Below are 20,526 nucleotides of genomic sequence, written 5' to 3'. Positions count from 1 at the left end.
GCGGGCGACCACAATGCGAAGTTGGTGAAAGGAACAGCGGCTGAGCAACAAACTTAATAACTAGGCTTAGCCAGTAAGTAAATGCGAAATGTCTGACGCAGTAATGTCTATCTTTAACTTCACAGCCAACAGTCGGCAGAAGACAAATCGCGCTCTCCACACCTTTGGCTGCGCTGAAATTGTTCACGCGCGTGTGTGTGTGTGCAGTGTTTGTGATTTTTCTTTTGCGTTCTTCTGTGTCACATTTTTTTCTGCCTTTAAGTTAAACTGAGCAATCAATTCTCGAACGTTCGCGCAAATATTTCCCTTATTTTAATGCTATAAGCGATTTACTATTGCCATACCCCAGCTCAGCCGCAGTTACACAGTGACCCTACTCCGAGTGCCATTCGGACTGTCCTGCGCTGCCACGCACGTGTGTGCAGGTGTGTGTGTAGCCATATATCCTCTACTGCTTCGCATGCCTTCCACAGCCTTGCCGTTGTGCTGATTGACTCTGTCATACCTCGAGTTGTCGATTTTTATGCTTCATCTGGAAGTTCTTATCCCAGTTTGCTATCATTTTTGCTCTGTTTGTCCGGATTTTCCGCTACTTTTTACTTGTGTATGCTGTTTGTTGTTTGTTTTGGTCCCTTTGATTGGGAAACACCTGACTTCAGCATTTTGTTCATTTCATTCTCTTTGGCTTCTTCTTCGCTTTGCAATTTATTTCACGAATATTTCGCATTTTTTCGCCACACGCACGCAGTTGTAACGTTATGCGCTTGGATATGTGTGTGCGGTCGTGTATCTGTGTATTTTTCTTTCATTTTATCGCTTTTTACACGCACATATACATATGTATGTATTTGTATGTGTATCCACAAATGGCGCTGCGTATTTCTACACACACGCACGCAAACATTTATCAGCGCGTACGTGTCAACATAAGCTTCATTAAAATTGTGTTTTTATTTGTGTTTCGTTAGGATTTTCCATTTCATTTTTCACCACACACTTCATTTTCCAACGTTTTACCCAACATTTTTCAACTTTTTTTGTATTCGCTTAAGTATGTTTGTATGTGTGTATACGTGTATGAGTGCTTTGTACGTTGTTACGAGCTTGTCCTGCGCGCCCATTTCGCCACCAAAAAATGTCTGTTCGCTCAGCCTCCACCTGGTCTCAGCGCTCTTTCATGACATTCTGTAAGTCACAAGGCCGCCTGACAAATGGCATTACATTTTTAATGGGGTATCATCATCGCGCGCATATCCTGTTTCAGAGCGGCATATACCACAAACATATATATTATTGTAAATACACATACATAAGGATGAGCCGATACTTTTGGCCGAGAAAATCAGTTTTAAGAACTCAAGGGAATATATCCACTTATGAATTTCATAAAATCGGGCATTTGAGAATAATTTCGGAAAAGTCGATCCGTTGATCCGAATATTAGTTCCGAAAATATGAGCGATGAGCAAAATTTCTTCGAAGGGACTAGATCATTGCTCAAATTTTTCAAAGACTCTTTTCATTGCCAGATTACGTTCGAAAGAATAAAATTTGACTATAATTTAGATTTTTTAAGCCGATTTGGAGTGTAAATTATGTACTTTTTCGATCATTACCTGTATTCATGTAATAATAAAAATACCGGTATTTTTTGGTTTTTTGATTGTAGCGGATTATCCAAGCAGAGGTAGTTATTTCAATAGCTTTTTTTCGACAGATCAGAGTGATTCGTGTCAAGTTGTATTGTTATCTTTGTTCAGTATTGTTGGGCATTTGTATTTGGAAGAACTTCCATGTGTGTATAAATGTGTTTCGCGCGTTTCGCTCAACTTATGGTCAACTTAATCGGCCTACTGAGCGTACTGAACGCAACACCATCACCCAACTTGAGACCCAGCGTTCATTATTGGATAATATTCGACCGTATAGACCACGTCCAGCACGCAGTAAAGAAAATATAGCAGCCGTAGCTGAGAGTGTACACGAAGACCGAAGAAAGTCGATTCGGCGCCGTTCGCAGCAACTCGGACTGGTGTATGTAACCACTTCTCGCCGTTTACGTCGATATCTTAAATTGAAAGCGTACCAAATATAGCTTGTGCACGAACTGAAACCGCGCGACCTTACTTAGCGACATCGCTTCTTTCTATAGGCTCTTGACCTTGCAGATCTGACGTTTTCGAGCCAAAATTTGTTCAACTATGAGCCATTACATCCAGAAAAACCAATAGTTTGGTGTGGTTTGTAAGCCGGTGGAATCATCGGTCCATATTTCTTCAAAAATGATGTCAATGAGAACGCAACCGTCAATGGTGACCGTTATCGCGCCACGAAAACCGACTATTTGATACCTGAAATTGAAGCTCGTGATCTCGACGGCATTTGGTTTCAACAAAATGGCGTCACCTATTTCGCATCAATCAATAGAAGAATTGAGAGATATGTTTTGTGCCGTTCAATTGGCCACCAAGATCATGTGATATCACACGTTTAGACTTTTTGCTGTGGGGATATGAAAAATCTAAAGTCTATGGCGACAATCCCGCTTCGATTCAAGCCTTGGAGCAAACCATCACGCGTGTCATTTGCCAGTTACCACTCAAAATGCTCGAACGAGTCATCGAAAATTGGACTCAATGGATGGACCTTCTGAGCCATAGCCGCGGCCAACGTTTGAAAGAGATCAAGAAAATCCAAAATTTTTAAAAATTATTGCGTCTTCCAAGAAAAGTCACAAAAGCTGTAGCTTTCAGTTTGAAAATATTTTTGTTAAGAAGCTCTCCCTAAATTGGATACGGAAATGCAATTTCAATTCCAATCAATAGCCAGATCGTTTATATCATCTATAAACACTTAAGAAGTGCTCATATAATCCCCATGATCAACTCTATACCAGCTAGATTTTAGCCGAGCTCTTGTTTTCCAGTTCAAGTCGTACCAGTAGTTTAATTAATGAAAATGTGCTTATAACTTAAAATAGAAAGAAAGTTAAAAAGTCCAAAAGTGGATTTTGAGATGAATCCTGTTTTTTAGATTTATGTCTGATGAAATTGACTTTCACTACGATTACTCAAAGTAAGGTACAGAGGTTAATTTATTTATATTAATATTATATATTTTGGATGCGAGATCGGGAGATCACTCTTGCGAATTTCGGCTGTCTCAAGTTGTGATGCCAAAATTGCTTAGACGAAATGAGTATTCGACAAAAACTGTCATCAATAAGGAAGCGATGCCAATTCGCAACACTTTGCAGAACGACAAAATGTCTTTATCAAATTGTGGACTCCCGTAATCAAGGCCACACCCCGTGCATAGATGCTTTGCGGCTTTGGTAAAATAAAATGTTATGAATGCTATTAACGTAGGTATCACTCTGAAGAAAGTATAAACTTACTGGAAATGTTAAATCAAAGCAGTTAAATATTGGCACACCTCTGGGAAAATTCTTTTATGGTATAATAAACTCAGTGAAATCCAACAAAATTTCTCGAGCACCACATACACGTCAAGAGTTTTCATATGGAGAATCGTAACCAGGACACGAAAAATGCTGTTTCAAGTTCGAAATGTACTATTAGATGCTAAAATATCGAAAACACTATTTTTTGGCCATATGTGTATGTGAAACTCCACTTTCCAAAATGACGTTATAAAATGCAAATTACAACAAAATCTTTTACAACTCGATGTTATAACCTCCAAAATGCTTTAATTCCCACATATACCACCACACTCTTGCTACAGCAATAATGCTCGCAATAACCGACCCGCTCTAATAGGAAATACACTTTTAACAAATGCCATAATTCTATAACGGTTTTTATTGCATACAACGGAATTTTTTGTTTTGCTCGTTTTTATCAGTATTTTTGCCTTGTTTTTTGGTAAAAAAATATTTATCTCCTCCTCTCTCCCGCTCCATTTCTCTTCTTTCGCGTGCCTAGAGCCTGCTTCCGATTTTGATTGATTGCTATTCTCATTCATGTTTTATTATTAATTTGTGCAATAAAATACATTGGCTTTTAAGCTATAATAATCATAGCAATAAAATGCCATCAGCGACATCAAAGCCAAGAGCAACGCCTGCGTCAGTTTGCGCACACATACAACCATGCGTATAACAGGATTTCCTGGTATATCCGCATAGCTGCGAGGCGCGCATTTGAAGCATTAAAATGGCAGCAAATTAAATGCGAATTTTAAAGCGCTTTCGGGCTTCTCAAGTTGAGCGATGCTTTAAATTGAATTCCAACTGTGAATGATCGCTGGTGGGAAGAATGCTTTAAGTGGAGTTTTGATATTGTATGACTTTTTTTGTTAAGTTCAGTTAAGGGACTTTACACATATATTTTTGAGTTATTATTGTTCAGTAATATATTATTTAATGATATCTTGATATTTTGAAGCAGTTTATCTTTTTCTAGTGCACTTTATAAGAATAACTGCAATTTAACCTCACTTTTTCGAAAGGTGAACTAATGCATTTAATGACTGTTTCCCGTTAATTTGTACTAAAATACTAAATATTTTATGAAATCGTGTAAAAAAAAATAAAATAAATATGTTAATATGCTTTAGAACAGATTTTTGGCAACTTAACCTCACTTTTTCAAAATATTCACTTATGTACTTAAAGCGGTTTGCTTGCTAATATGTATCAGGCTATAAAATATTTAATAGAACCGAAGCCATATAATAGGAAGAGGGTTGTTAAAACGATTTAGAGGGAGTTTCGTATATTATTGGGTGGTCGAATTGTCAATAGATGTCGTTGAAGTCGTATATCTCCAGTGCTACCAATCACATTGCGCCATACAATATAGTGTTGGAAAGGTGAGATTTTAAGCTTCATTTAACCAAAAAAAATTAAATTCGGAGAAGTTGAAAAAGCTACAGCTGTTCAAAAATGAGTGAAAAAAGGGAAGAATGCCACGCAAGCCACCAATAAAATTTGTGAAGTTTACAGAGACGATTCTGAATCAGTTCGTGTAGAACAGCAGTGGTTCGCTTGCTTCCGTTCTGGAAATTTCGATGTGAAAGATGCATCTCGCTCTGGTCGACCTATCGTTGAAAAAATCGATTAAATTATGGAAAAGATTGATCAGGACCGTCACATAAGCAGCCATGACATCGTTTTGAACCACTTAAAAAAGGTTGGCTACAAAAAGAAGCTCGAATTAACATCTGCGATTCTTTGATGAAGCGAAATGAATCGAATTTCTGAAGCGAATGGTAACAAGAGGCGAAAAGTGGATCAAATACGACAATAATGTACGAAAGAGATCATGGTCCAAGCATGGTGAAGCTCAACAAATGGTCGCAAAGCCAGGATGGACGCCTCGAAAGGTTATGCTGAGTGTTTGGTGGGATTGGAAAGGAATCAACCACTATTAGCTGCTCCAGCCTGGTCAAACGATTGATTCTATATTTTACTCACAACAACTGATGAGATTGACGCAAGCAATCGGAAAAACCGGCCAGAATTGATCGACAGAAAGTGTCTCGTCTTCCATCAAGACAACGCTAGACCAAACACATCTTTGTGGACTCGGCAAAAACTGGAAGAGCTTGGCTGGAAAGTTTTGATGCATCCACAATATAGCTCTGACCTGCACCATCGAACTACTATTGGTTTTGGTCAATGCAGAACTCCCTTAATGGAGTAAAGTTGGCTTCAAGAGAAGTCTGTGAAAACTACTTGTCGCAGTTTTCCGCTGAGAAACCAGAAAAGTTTTACACTGATGGAATAATGTCTCTAGCGGAAAAATGGGAAAAGTGTTTGACCAAAATGCTACATATTTGGTTCATTAAAGTTCATTATAAATAAAACAAAAAGTTGAAGTTTGATTAGAAATACCAAAAGACTTTTTCGACTACCCAATATATTGGTTATATTTGACAGCGGCAGCAGACAATTTTATGCTACATGTATATATGTATGTAAAAACTCAATTTCGATTTTTTCGATGATACGTTGTTTTGTATTTTAGGTGACGATATGGATTCTTCGGAACCTGCTGCTTTCAGATTTTATAGGAGTTTGTTTTCAAAAATTCTATATAATCGAATTTTAGGGATCTGTGATAGGGATTATATACAAGTATAATAATACCGCCTCCTCTGAATATCTGGCATACTGCTCAGCAAGCCTTAAAGTGCTAACCAACCAAATAACCGAATACTACCGCCTGCTAAAAGCCACACGGAAGCAGTAAGCAGTCATTGAATTTTTTATGCTCGCGCATGAAGCACATATAGGCCGAGCCTCGTGGTTTATTAAAGGCAAACGACTTTTTTCGCACAGAGAAACACTCAATAGCGGCTTGTTACATTTATTTTTATTATTATTGTGATGATGTGAAAGGAAAATTGGCTGAATGTTAAATGTGCAGAAAGGTAAAGTGTTATTTGTTAGTATGTGTCGAAGGATAGTGCATAGAAAAGGCACAAAATTCAGCGTCAACTAAACGCGGTGTGAGCCGTAGTATAAACTAAAAACATATGTACAAACATGAAGTGCGGAACAAAAGACAGTGGAGGTCACATGTCTGTATATATACAGCAGTGTATGCGGTAGCTAAAAGCGTAAAATGTTTAAAAGCCCATTCTGTAGGCAATATTATCGCACGGCATAGAAATTCATAACAACAAAGACGACAGCTTTTCACAATCAATAATCGATTTAACAGACATTCAAGCCGATTTGGCTTTTTTGTGACCAAATTGTTGTGACATGGTAGTTGTGAAATTTACAATGTGTAACGGTATTTCGTTCAACAGTTGCCTTTATTGTTAGATTCACTTAAGCCAGCCCTTTATGGTCATGCGCACACACACACAGAGGCACACAGGCACTCATAACGGGCTGTGCGCCCACACATTGTCATTGTCATTATAATGGGCCTACAATGCTCGCCTGCACTTGGCACTTAGCGGCAACACCCAGTCGAATATATATAACTACATACATACGCTTATATATATGTATATGTACCTGTACATATATCGAAGCGTTGCGGGCACACACGGCGTATACGCAACTTTAATGCAATTCACTATTATTAGTGATAAATATACGAGCTCATGGGGCACTAGCTTGTTAAGCAACGCATTTACGGCGCTCATAAATCCTGCCAGCGACACTAAACGGCTGTATGCCATAGTGTCTAATAAAAGCGTGAGTGCGTCGAGTTGGAAGGCAGGCTATTTTGGAGCGCGCGTTGCTGCTGATGTTGTTGTTGCTGCTGTTGTTGTTGCTGCTATTGTTGTTTTTGTTGTTGTCGTTGCGTTTAGCTAACGCACCCATGATGCGATAATGTCAACTGGCAGATATCCACTAAATTTAACTTTGAAGGCCAACAGGGAGTCGTGCTATACATTCACACATGTGTGTGTGTGTTAGTGTGCGAAATCGAGCGATTTATGCGCACGTAGCCGCAGACGCCACTACATTTATGCCTATCTATGCTAGTGGATTACACTACTGGCTGTGAGTCTGGCTGAGGCGCAGGAGCTGGTCATCATATATACATATGGGCATTTTCACAGTAACGGACGCGACATTCGTACGCTTTTAAGTGCGTCCAAAACAAAGAAGACAAAGGAAAAGTTTATATATATTGACATTGTTTTGAAGGGCTGACGCAGTACTAGATTTTAATATATACGGGAAGGTTCTACTACAAATAAGTACGTAGTTATAAGCAATTATAAAGTGATACGGACGCGACAAAAAATAGAAGTTTTTTTGAGGCGCATTCAGAAATATACAAAAATCAGCAAATTAAGGATTTATATATATATAAAAATATATATATTAATAAATGCGAACAGATGACTGTTATTCGTAGGTTTATGAAATATGTTAATTTTCCCTTAGTTTTTTTTAATTGAGTATAGAAGAAATACGGACGCGACATAACGGACGCGACAAAATCTTCCAAGAACAAAGAAATACAATTTTTTCATTATAACACTTCAATTTTATTGAAAATTAAGCAAAACAATAACGTAAATTAAAAATTCAAGTAACATTTTAGTAAAAATTACTTAAAAAATTAAGAAGAAAGTTATTAGTTTTTAGTATGGTCTATTTTAATTATTTTCTTGAATGAATAGGCGGTCCGAGCAACTTCAATAAATTTACTGTCGAAATATGAAAACCAATGCAAACTCTTAACTCCTTTGATATTTGGAATATTTTGCCATAACTCTCACAGTTGATTACAAATACTATCAATTTGTGTTCCAGAGATATACAAAATGTTAACTCCATGAATGTTGTTCTTAGCACATTCATAGAAGCATGAAGCATCACCGAGAACAATATTTTTTGCTTTAACGATTTGCCAGACTTTTCGTTTAACTACGGCACCTATTCCGTCTACAGCACCTTTGCCATGTGAAGTGGCAAAAAATTCCACTCTAAGATTCTGCAATTAAATTCAGCTGCAAGTCTTGGAATACTAGAAAGAATAAATTTATTTTTGAATTGGGAAGTGCTTCCATCAGAGAAAATATAAATGCTGGTAACTCCTTTGTACTGGTTTTGTAATATATTGATAATTTTGGAAATAAAGCAATAAACGTCGAATTTACTGTGGGTCAATCTATCACTGATAACAGCAAAAGACTTGGTTTCACCAAGAACCCAAGCTACGCACGTAAACACTGTTACTTGGCTATAACTAAAGTGGGCATCTTGAACTTCGTTTTGGAATGTCAAGCGATAATTTTCAGCAAAATCAACTTGCATAACAATTTCATTAACTGCTACATTTTTTTTTAGTTTCAAAGTAATTTTGTTGGGGACGTTTAACAAAACAATGCATTTTAAAAGCTGGTAGCTGAATCTCTATATCATAAATTAAGTCGATTAATGGACCAATAGTGTAGTTTAAAGTTATGCGATCATCTACTTTTCTCCACTGTTTCCATTTGATTTGCGTATTAAATTTATTAATAAACTGTATTGGAACTAGATCGTCTTTAATATCGCGTACACAGCTGTCAGAATTATTAGCCATGCCCTTTCATTCATAACATCGCAGCAAACTGATGTAAGAAATAATTCAGCTTTGGCAGGAATCTGCGGTATAAGCTTTGCACAGCCTTCTAGTGGAAAAATAAAATTTGCATGGTACTTACAGACACACATATTGTGTCGTAAATTATTAACTGAATGTAAGTTGGCTTAGAACGAATAAAAATAGTTTTGCAGACTTTTTCTTCGGTATATTCGGCTTTGAAAAGTTGATATGCTTCTGTTAAGGTCATAAGCATAAAACGTTTTGAGGCTACTTTCCCATTGATTATCATTGTATCCTTTCTCCCAGGAGCTTGAACGCTGATTCCATCTAGCAAAAAGAATTGTTCAATTAATTTTTCGCGCATCTGGCTTTTTGATGACTTGGTTGTATTTACATTAATCGTTTCTGTTGGCTTTATATATTTATTGCATAAAGATTTGAGGATAGCTATTTTTCTATTCAGGTTTCTAGGTAGTGCAGCTTCTACTTTTTTAATTGCTTTTCCCATCGTTTGTTTACAGCTGTAAATTTCGCAATTCAAATTGTCAATATTATTTATGCTCTTTTTTGCCGCAAAACTTGCTGTCTAACACGGTCCTTTTCTTTCTTCTTTTCTAATAAATTGCAATCACTTTTCATTTTTTGCGATAATCTTTTTCGGTACTCTTGCTTTCGTTTTGCTTCTTTCTTCTTGTATTCCTGCCATTTCTCGACGTTTTCTTTTATTGTCTCTCTATACTTCATTGTTATTGCTTTTCTTGTTTCTTTTGCCGTTTTTGCCATCAATAAAATTTTAATTTTATGCAATTTCTACAACTTTATTTAATATTTAAGGTTTACGGTAACGGACGCGACGAATTTCAAACACCAATAAATTTTTTTAATCGTTTTTGCCGAGAGCCAATTATTACTTTTTTTAAGTGAAATGATGTATCTGCTTTTAGTCTGAAAGCAATTTGCACTTCAACACTTTGTTCACTAATGAGAACAATAAATGCTGTTTTTCGGTAACGGACGCGACATACGAATATAAGCAGAAGCAAACACAAAAAACTACCGTTATTCGATCTCCACTCAGTCTGTCTGCTTGCTGAACATTATGTTACTATCAGCAGAAGATTTTTAAATTATAAAAACATCATAGTATTACTTTGAATTAGGGAATATAACCAGGAAAAGCGTTGGTATATTTGGTCAAAAAAGTCAGATTTTTGTAAATTTTGTGTATTCGTTGTATATTTCGGCTCAAAATTAGAAGAAAATAAAAATTCCTTTATATTTATAAAATAAACACATTTGAGATTTATTATTCATCAACAGAAAGTTTTCAGGAATTGTTTGAATTTTGCACGCGTGGTGGACCTTTTTGTGAAAATGCCCATATGTGCGTGTGTGTGTGTGTGGTAACCAAATTTATGTTTTGCTGACCAACGGTAGCTGGTTAAACACAAAGCCAAGCAGCCGCGCACGCATTTGTATGCGTACAGAAATGGGAAACCTATTTGCTCTGCGCTGAGGAGTGGTGCTTGCTTACTTTGGCATACATAAATAGGCGAGTGTACGGCTACCCAACGCAAGCGGTTATGTTTTTTCATGTAAAACGATTCTGCACACAACACGCGCACATACTCAAAGGCGCCCAAAACTATGCTTACACAGCGGGTGGGCCAGTGTGGCTCTATATCTCTCTTCTCGCATTGCGCTGGAGTGTTTATTTATATTTGCGTTTGAGTGGCGCGTGGTAATGGCTTCCGTCTGTTTGTTTATGCGGCCGTGCAACAAGGTGAGGTCGCACAGCCAAACAATGACAATGCGCGCGATATCACGCACACCTACCTACCTGCCAGTGTATGTGTATTGTTTCTTTATACAAATCCAATATAAGACTGAGACACTCGTATGCAGCGCCCGTTCATATGTTTGTATGTATGTATGCGAGCAGCGACTTGTGTGCATGTGAAAGGGTAGTTGACTGCTTGTGGCGTGCAAAAAACGCCGATTGTCATGTTGCTAATAGCATTAGCGCAACCACACTACCCCAAACCGTTACAGCCGCTATGCTTGCTATGTGTGTGTGGTTGCACATATGTATGTATTTTCTTTTCCAGCAAATTTGTATGCTTACTTTTTAGTATATTCTGTTTTATTTTATCTCTATTTGCATTTATATATGCCTCCAGCCATCGCTCGCCCATTCACCAACACATTCACTATACCTGTCATTGTAATTTTAATTCAATTAATGGGTTGACGTTGACGTTTGACGCTTGCAACATCTACGATTACATGTCAAATTATGTAACAAAAAAAAACTCACTGCTGTTGGCTTTAAATAAAAATTTAATTGCAAATCAGCGCGCTATTCTCTCTACGGAATTGTTTGTTAAGTGCGAATAGATTAACATTTTTTTCGGTATCAGCATTTGTATAAATATGCGATAGATTTCTGTTACTTGATATGATAAAATCACAGCCTTTCACAAAATAAAATTATTATTTTTTTTAAGCAAAACCAATATCTCTCAACAAGAGCATCATAATTTCTCACCTTGGTGAGAAGGCTAGGACGCTCCATGTAAAAAAACACCCTTAATGAACACCCTCATCTCCACACCGTTCGGTACCAAACTAGGCGACTACCTATCGTGCGACTTTTTCAATCTACTCCTGGAGAAAATAGATCGAGCTACAGAGCTGAATAAAGAAGGTACAATATTCTATAAGAGTGTACAGCTGCTGGCGTACGCCGACGACATCGATATCATTGGCCATAACAACCGCTTTCTTCAGACTATAGAAGAAAGCGAAGCATATGGGTCTGCTTGTGAACGAGAACAAGACGAAGTATCTCCTGACATCAAACAAACAGTCGTCGCATTCGCAACTTGGCTCCCATGTCCTTGTTGACAGTCATAACTTCGCAGTCGTAGATAATTTCACCTATCTTGGAACCAGCATTAACGCCACCAAACACGTAAGCCTCGAAATCCAACGCAAAATAACGCCAACAGGTGCTACTTCGAACTGAGAAGGCAATGGAGAATCAAAGTCCTCTCTCGACGAACAAAGGCCAAATTCTACAAGTCAGTCATCGTCGCCATCCTGCTATATGATGCAGAGGCATGTCCAATGACAACATCTGATCAGTCGGCTTTACGAGTTTTCAAAGAAATGTTCTGCGGAAGATTTATGGTTCTGTGTGCATTAGCAACGGCAAATACCTCAGTCGATTGATCAATGAGATATGACATTGACATAGATCAGCGCTGGCTAGGTCATATTGTCCATATGGATGAAAACACTGCAGCTATGGAAGTATTCGACGCATTACCCGCCGGGGGAAGCAGAAGTAGAGGAACACCTCCACTCCGTTGGAAAGACCAGGTGGAGAAGGATCTGGGTACATTTGGAGTCTATAATTGGCACAAAACAGATTAAAATATATCGGTACTCATACTTTTACTCGACGACGCGCCTACGGTTGATCTTAGATAAGTAAGCTGTTAGGCTCAAATCGCGTTGCCGATCTAGAAGGGTCTGATGATACATTTCTGGAAGTTTCGGAAATCAGAAACGATCAGTATTCAGAGCTGTTCAAGTGAATTTCTGCGGTTTGTAGCGAGGACCACCCTTACGACTTGATCTAACGTAACCTAGAACATTGAGAATCACAAGAATATATGGTAAATCTCAAAGAGTCTTGTACCTTGTTGCTGTAATGGCAGAAAACATTTCTCAAATAATTTTCAAGACAGTCAGTGGTCGGAAAAAAATTCCAGATCCACGCTTTTAATTAGACAACTTGAGGAACGTACCATTTACAAATACTTCTGATCGAATTTGACCCGTGCTGATCCGTTCGGTGATCTTTTAGTTCATGTGGAATTTGATCTGTATATGTCAATTAGTGTGACAGCAGTTTCCGGCCTGAAAAGCTTGTCTTCTGATTTGTACTATGCAAAAAGTTTCCTTGAAATTTGTGTTTCCAAGTTAATCACTACTACGGAACATTTCAAAATGTTGCAGAAATGCTTTAAGGAGTCGATTTAATCACAAACACAAGTATTTTGAGAGGTACAAACCACTCAGTGAAAGTCGTGAAGTCATCAAAACCTTGCTTCATGCGTGTCGAATCCATCCACCTCTGTGGCAGACGAAAGTATCGAAAAAGTTAAAGAAAAAGTATTGCAAAGTCATCATTTTGGCATTAAAGCGATAGCAGAGGATCTCAACATCTCTTGTGGATCAACTCAACACATATTGGTTAATGTTTTGGCTATGAAATATGTCAATGTTAGACTTGTACCAAAAGACCTGAACTTTTTGCAAAAAAGATTCGAGTAGAGCTCGCAAAAAGATGCTTAACAACTTAGCTGAGGACTCTTAATTCAACAAACGTATTAGAACTGGTAACGAAATGTGAATTTATGCAAATGACGTCGAAATTGTCTAACAAAACCAAAAGTCGCTAAAGGCCATGAGGGTCATACCAGCGGAGGCTTATAACCAGTGTATGGAAAATTGATTCAAATTTTGGCATGCTTGTAACCAGTGTATGGAAAATTGGATTAAACTTTGTCGTGCTTGCATTGAATCAGGCCACAATAAAGATTTCTACTAAATTATGTGAAAATGTTTTTTTTTGTCAGTCCGGGTCAAATTTGATCATGCTAAATTATTGTTATAGAGATTTGAAATATTTTCGCAGAGAATAAAATAAGGAATATATAAATTTATTATAATTACTTGGCACTGTATAAACAGTCTTACTTTTCTGTCATCTCCAAAAATTCTAATGATGAAGCAGTTTCTATGGTAATTATAGCTATAATTATTATTCACTTATTATTCACTAAAGCTGTGTTATTTCGATATTTCACATTTGTTTTTAACAACTGATGCGATTCACTTATTTCCTGACAATTCTAACATCTATTTGATATTTTCGAATTTTGAATTAAACTTTTTTAATATTTCTTTAATTTTTCAGTTACTGATTATTACCTAAAATACCACAGCGAAACACGATAAAACCGATTTTTTATTTTAAAAAGACAGATTCCTTCATTTTCGGAATATTTTAGATTTGCACAAATAATCGCACATAATCCACTAATTTTTACAGACCATACTTCAGTACAATTTCACTCCAAAATTCACCCGTCAACAATACACTATCTTAATATAACTTTCTTGTTTCTTAACACTAACAAATATTCAAATAAATATTCGCGCACCGCTCGAAAGAAACGCTTCCGTTACATTCGCCAGTCATCCCTTAACTAAATTCGAATTGGCTAAGAACGGTCTCGCTGGCGTCCACATGGAACAGCAGAACACTACGTTTTCCGTTGGAATAACTGTGCATTTGGCAGTGTCGAAGGCACTTGGGCTTTAAGTCGTTGATTTCTAGCGGACTTACTACTATTTTACTGTTATTGTGGTGAGTTCAGTATTTTATTTGCAATTGGCAACCCATGCAATTTCACTCAGTGTCTTCTGCGCAAAATCGCCTTTTGACACATTCTTTGCATTCCGATTTCAAAAATCATCTGTGAATGTTTTGTTGATTTGTTGTTATTGTAGGCGATATACTATGCAACAGCGCAATTTTAACTTGATTCAGGTTAGGTTGCAGCAATAAAGTTTTTTAGTAAAAATACTTTTCTGACTTTTCCGACGAAAAAGGCTATCATTAGGCACCAGTCACTTATTAGTGTCACTTTTGGGTGTCAATTTTAAATTTGGTTGAATTCGACTTCATTTCGGACTGTATGTTTCAGCCAACGTAGGCTCTGGGTTATAATTAGGCGACCTAAACTAATGGCGACTGCAGTACCACAACACTACCATCCTTACTAAACCTTTATAGCCTAGTGCTTAACTCGACCCGTAAATCCGGTTTCGGATAAAAGCTCATCAGGCCCTTATGGCGACGTCATAATAACGATCTTATAAGATCAATCTCATTTATATGTCCATATTCTTCGTCACCATATATAGAGTGACCATTTCGAGGTTCCCTTTTTTTAAATAAGAAGAGAAAAAACCCAGAAACTTGAAATTTAATGAGGAATGTTTGTTATCATTTGAAAAATTATCCCTTTCGAATGCTGGCCGTGGCTACGTCTCAGATGGTGCATCCGTTGATTCAAGTTTTGACCAATTTTCAAGCATTTCGACTGGTAACTGACGAATGACATACGTGATGTTTTGCTCCTTAGGAAAAGTCTAACTATATGGTATCACATGATCTTGGTGGCCAAACGAACGACCCAAAACGTGAAATTATCTGCTTACCCAAGTGTCCTCTCAATAAATCCATTGATTAATGCGATGTGTGGGAAGTGGCCCAGTCTATTTAAAACCAAATGCTGTCGAGATCACGAGCTTCAATTTCAGGCAGTTCTTGCAGAAATTGTATTTTGTATGCTTTCAACTAAAAATTTCGACGTAAAATGTGCTATGTCGTTCCATACGTCAGTCCGAATTGCTGCGAATGGCACCGAGTCGACTCTCCACGGTCTCCGTGTCACTATCAGCGTGTGTGATGGACATGGTCTATTCGGTCTATTATTTAATAATGAATGCTGGGTCTCAAGATGGATAATGGTTGCGAATAGTACGCTCAGTTGGCTGAACCTATTGAGGACATTAAATATTCATCAGATCTGCTACTTTTGTTTTCTATCACTGGTAAGAATGAAGAAATCAGACAACGATATGTCAGCCTTATTTAAGCTGAAGGGGTGTCTCTCATTTCATACAGGTAAAATCGGCTGTTTTCTCGCATGATTATAGTTCTATAGCTGCTACATACATATTACCAAAGTAAAATAATTTTCTGCTTAGTGGCCCAGTTACATACATACATATATTTATTTCATTAGCAATTTGTCATGAGCCCAAATTGATAATTAATTCCATAGTGTGTGTGTTTTGCAACCGTGAAAGTTGTCAAGGACTTGCATACATTACCGTTATTATTGTTGTTTTTGCGCTATGGAAGACACGATATAAATATAACGGTTCATGAAAGAGTATAGCGCTGCAGCAAAGTCAGCACTAGCCAAACGAGCCTTGGTATCAAAGTATGGAAGTGATTTGCATTCAAAGAGCTGTGCATTGACGACAGAAGCAGCACACCTTTCCTGCGCCCACAGTTATGCATTAAGCGGTAGACATTTACAGTTAGGCAAAATAAATAATTCATTATCGATTGACAGCGTTATTATGCAAAGCTCCGGTAATAACACAAGTACAACAAATACAGGTAAATCGAGTATGATTGGCAACGAAGTAGGTATAAAAAGATTTATTGTTTATGTAATGTAATAAATATAGAATTACGATTACATATATACTATATGTATATATCTGAAAATATTGGTTTATATTAGTAACACTTCCTACACATACATATTTTCCTATATACTGTTGTGGGCAAAAAATTGTAAGACTTTTTAATTTAAATTTCGTGCAAAAACTAATTCGCCGAATTATTTTTTTTCTAGTTTGGTTTGACAGTCAGTGACATCTGTACCAAATGTCACATCAGTATAATCATTCGTGTTTAGTATACTATTTCCTTTCTGAAGCACATAAAGTGCATTCAGCAATGAGATCAATTATTCGACAAAGAAGCCTTTAAATTTTGGGTGCGGAACCAAATTTCTGGTGCCAAAACCTTCAGAATATTGAAAAAAGCCTTCGGTGATATTTGTTTGTCGTGAGAAAGTGTTTTTGATTGGTAGAAATTATTCAAAGAGGGTCGAGAACGCGTTCACGACGACCCACGTCCAGAGCGGCCATCAACATCAACTGATGATCAACACATCAATAACATAAAGAAATTCCAGTCAGAGATCTAACTTGCATTGTTGGAACATCTAAAAGATCCATAAAAACTATTTTGAAAGATCATTTGGGCCTAAGAAAAGTGTTAGCAAGATTGGTTACAAAATCACTAGTTTTTTTGAAAAACAGCGTCTCGTCTGTAAAACAATATTTTCCGACTACCAGGATGTTATGAGACGTATTATTACTAGCGATGAATCTTGGATCTATGCTTACAACCCGAAAACAGACGATCTATCGGCCGAATATCGCGGGAAAGATAAGCTGAAGCCGGAAAAACCACGTCAAAGTATGTTAAAGATCAAGGTTATGTTGACAGCTTTCTTCGATTATCGAGGTGTAATGCACTCCGAATTCTTTCCGAGCGATAAATCTGTCAACAATGAATACAATTTGAGTGTTATGTTTCATTTGAGTTTTGAGTCAATCGAAGACATTAAACGTGAATCGCTACGCACATTGAAGGCTATTCCGGAAATAGACTTTAAGAACTGTTTCGAGAATTGGAAAAAACCTTGACACAAGTGCATTGGGACCAAGGGCGATTACTATGAGGGGGAGGACGACATTGATTTTGAAGAGTAAATTAAGAATTTGAAAATTATGAAAAAAGTCTTACTACTTTTTGCTCGCAGTGGTATTCCATATTTTATTAATTTGAGGTCAATTTACTGCTAGCAACACAACGTGTTGTTGTCATGACTGACACGTGTATCCGAAAAAATATGTTGACACACCTATGAATATATCAATGTTTATGCGTTCTTCCGCGTTCCACCGCAAGCGTTGCTCTCATTTCATCCCTGCTCACCACGTAGTACTTGTGAAAATGCGAAATTCACCACAGCCACTATTCTCCACACAAACTAAATATAGCGCGCGCTTGTTGCTGCCGCTTCGAAAGCCCTTCAGTGGGCTTTCAGTGTATTCTCCTTCACATAAATGTGTCCGCATTCAAGGTTTATGCGGCAGAAAAAAGCATACAACTGTAATGAGAGAAAGTAAAAAAAAAATAATTAAACTAAAAGTAAAAATTAAAAAATTCATGGTAAAAAGCTGTAAAATAAAAATCAGCCAAAGAGCATGGTAAAGAGGGGCAAAGCAAATGGAAAAGCGGACAAAACTAAAGCGAATAACGATTGCACAAACAACAGTTGACAGCGCATTCCCCTGATTGGGTAGGCCTCACGCAACCCACCTCACATCCCACCTCACATTTTCCCCACTTAAGCAAATTTGCTCGTGCCTGCACCAAACCGCAACTACACCGTGAAGAACTATGATTTTATTGCTTTCTTTTCTCATTTGGCGACGCGCCACCATTGTTGGTGCAGCTCATCATTGCTGCTCTCAGCTAAGTAGGAGTGGTGTGGGTCTGGTGGTTGTGGTGCGGGTATACAATATTGTTAGCTTGGTGTGGTGAATCGACCGGTTTGCACAATATTTGCTGACTGGTGGTTGGAAATGTCAAGGTTCTTTGTGAAATGTCTGAGTTTGTCGGTCGTTATTAAAGTGGAAATGTGATGATGACGCCTTGCATTTAAAATGTCGCCGTTGCAATCAATGGCTAGCTTTCTGGAACTATATAGTATAACCACAAGCTGTGTAGAGAAAACTTGCGAGCGTTTAACTCACAGCAATTGTGAGTTGAAGCAATATTCTTATGGTGAAACAAAAGATGTTGGAGGCGAGTGAGGTTAGGTTCGTTTAACTAGTGTGAAATTAATTCACAGGTTAGGTTCGTTTACGACTAGTGTGAAATTAAATCAAAAATATTTGCATATTTCGGTAGGTTACGATATCACAAATATTTTTTGAATTACGGCCTTCTGAGTGTAGCCCTCAGTTCTGACATCTCCATCGGTTTATCTCTAAAAACTGCATTTTTCGAATTTCCCTGAGTGATTAAAGGAGGAACGATCCGATAAGATCATTTTTTCTGGTTGCTTTATATATAATTCTCTGTACAGAGACCTACCAGTTTTTCCATCAGATCAAAAATCGCATTTTGGCAAACCAAAAACGAACAGAACTGTGGGTAAAACTCAACTTCCTTTTTAAACACCGTCATTTGCCATTTTGGTCATTGTACGGATCATGCTTCTTACCAGCGAATTGTTTTTTAGATGTCATCCGCATATGAATAAATGCATGTATGGAAATTTTTTGCAATTCGGCGCATTGAACGCGCTCGTTCGCATTTCGTAACGAATTTGATTTGTGTAAACGAACGCTTGAGTGCAGCTATTAACTCCGAGTGCAGTTGAAATCGCTTATGCCGATGTATGTGTGTTTACATCGTGTTTATTTTCAAGGACAACCGACGTGAACTTTTATCCTTGCCCCCTACTGGCAATGGCAATGAGTCGGTCGAGGCACACATTAAATACATAAGAAAAAGTTTAGCGAAAGTGCTTTAAACATCTGCAAATCGGAAGAATTTGATTACATGAACCTCGAATATAAAATATACTATGGGCACTTAATTTATAATATTAATTAATAAATCAAATAACAATATTAATTTTATCGAATGTGTACTAGGAACCAAATTCTGACAATAACAAAATGCACTGTCCAACTTTCATAGTATTTTAAGCAAGGCAATCCCCATTCGAAAAGATCTAGTCCTATAATTGCATCGACTCAATATGAGAAAAAAAAGGATGATCCATTTCAAGGCTCTCTACTTTTTTAAAGAAAAATCACAGAAACTTCAATGGAGAATGTTTCATCATTCGAAAGAACATTATCTGGCATTTATTCTGATCTATCCGTTGAGTCCAATTTTCGATGACTTGTTCAAGCATTTACACTGGTCAACTGGCGAATGACATAGACCGCATAAACTTTTAACTTTACATATTCACACTTGAAAAAGTCTAAGGATGTGATATCACACGATTTTGGTGGCTAATCGACCGACCCAAAACGTCAAGTTATCTGCTCACCAAAGTGTTCTCTCAATAAATCCATTGATTTATGCGATGTACAACAAGATGGCGCCGTTCAAACCAAATGTCGCCGAGATCACAAGCTTTTTTTTAATTTATTTTAATTAATTTTAGGCAAATAGTCTCTTATCATGGCGCGATAAGGGTGGACATTTACGGTTACATTCTCACCGGCTTAATTTTTGAAGAAATATGGTTAGATAATTCCACCGACCGACAAACCACACCAAACCGTTGTTTTTTCTGGATGAAATGGCATCTCTTGAATCTCTTCAGGTTGCTATTCGTCCGAAATGCGTCAATTTCGCTTGTTTTCATACCCATTGAGCCAGAAATGGATTCATCGCTGAACAACATTTGGCTAGAAAACGTCGGATCTTCTAAAAACTTTCAAGAGCCCATTCAGCGAAGCGAAGTTGCTTGGGCAGGTCGATCAGCTTCAGTTCGTACACAAACTGTATTTTATACGCTTTCAATTTAAGATCTCGACATAAAATGCGCTAAGCCGTTCCATACGTTAGTCCGAGTTGCTGCGAACGGCACTGGATCAACTCTCCACTCAACTTGTGTCACAATCAGTGTGTGTGCTGATCGTGGTCTATTCGGTCGAATATTATCCAATAAAGAATGCTGGGTCTCAAGATGCATGATGGTGTTGCGAACAGTTCACTCAGTAGTTCGAT

General features: G+C 37.5%; 1 protein-coding gene across 1 annotated transcript in view; it reads right to left on the bottom strand.

Moving 5' to 3' along the window:
- Positions 1-13,958, bottom strand: part of LOC120773042 — a 364,532-nt gene extending 350,574 nt beyond the window's left edge. The window contains exon 1 of the mRNA XM_040101971.1: positions 13,803-13,958. The gene's annotated coding sequence lies outside the window, so the exon portion shown is untranslated. The remainder of the gene's footprint in view (positions 1-13,802) is intronic.
- Positions 13,959-20,526: the final 6,568 nt, after the last annotated feature.

The sequence above is a fragment of the Bactrocera tryoni genome, chromosome 3, assembly GCF_016617805.1.
Source record: "Bactrocera tryoni isolate S06 chromosome 3, CSIRO_BtryS06_freeze2, whole genome shotgun sequence".
Classification (NCBI taxonomy): domain Eukaryota; kingdom Metazoa; phylum Arthropoda; class Insecta; order Diptera; family Tephritidae; genus Bactrocera; species Bactrocera tryoni.
The sequence above is the reverse complement of the archived record's forward strand: the minus strand, read 5'-3'. Positions and strand labels throughout refer to the sequence as shown.